The sequence below is a fragment of the Pteropus alecto genome, unplaced genomic scaffold (assembly GCF_000325575.1).
Source record: "Pteropus alecto unplaced genomic scaffold, ASM32557v1 scaffold101, whole genome shotgun sequence".
Taxonomy (NCBI): Eukaryota; Metazoa; Chordata; class Mammalia; order Chiroptera; family Pteropodidae; genus Pteropus; species Pteropus alecto.
This window is the reverse complement of record NW_006432945.1, coordinates 2,950,013-2,951,160: the sequence shown is the minus strand read 5'-3', so window position 1 is coordinate 2,951,160 and position 1,148 is coordinate 2,950,013.

Genomic DNA, 1,148 nt, shown 5'->3' with positions numbered 1-1,148 from the left:
CCTTCCTTCCTTCCTTCCTAACATTTATTACATTTCTACTATGCACCAAGCACTGAACTAGGTGCTGAGAATATACCGGAGAAAAAAGTACCTGTCCACTTTGAACCTCAGTTTAATAGGGAACAAACACTACAGGAGCTCTGCTGTTCATTATTTTTAGCTGTCAGTAGTGCTCTGAAGGAGAATTACTGGATGCCATGAGAGGATAAACTATGGAATTTCAGCCTGGGAGTCAAGGAAGGCTTCCTGGAGGGAGTGGTATTTAAGCTGAGCTCTGGAAGGTGTCTAAGAGCTCTTTTGGCAACTTGCTTAGAGTAGGAAGTGAGAGAGGCTGAGCAGCAAGCATTCCAAGCCCAGGGAGTGGCACACGCCAAGACCTTGAAACAAAGGACCATGGCTTCTGCATGAAAGTCACGTATGAAAGGCTCCCTAGTGGCTGGTGCCTGGATACTAATCCTATCGGGAGGTGATGCCCCTGCCCACAAACACCCCCTAGCCTGATAGGAAAAACAGGAGAGTTCAGCCATGAGAGCAGATTCCATTAGCAGCAGAGATGCGGAGGTCTGAAGTGGTGATGTTTGCCATGAAGGGACGAGTTACTTGGGAAAGGCTTGCTGAAGAAGGCATGTCTTGGGTTTTGAAGGTGGGAAGTGTCCTGATTTGGCAAAGGATGTAGGAGTCTGAGGAGCTGTGTGCAAGGCTGAGGAAGTGGGAACCAGCATACTTCAGGTTGGAGAGGGAGGTGGGTAAATGACTCCATTTGGACCTGTAAATTCTCTCTAACTAGTTTGAATAGCTACTCTATTTCACAACTACTGTGCGTTAAGCAAGCCCTTGTCTTTCTCATCTAATCCATAATCTGAGGTAGGTATGACCATCCCATTCTACCGATGAGAAAAAGGAGGCTCAGAGGATTAAGCCACCTGCCCACTGTGACACAGAGAAGAGGTGGTAAGACCAGCAATCAAACAAAACGGGTCACTCTGTAGCTCGTGAAACCTCCTTCCCGACCTGACATCTTGGGCAATGTCCCTTCCTGCTCTGAGGAGACCAGTACCTCACACACCAGCTAAAACCCTGTGTAGCCATTTGCAAGAGTTGGTTAGTGACCCAGCGCTGGTCGCAGACCCGTTGGTGCACATCTCACC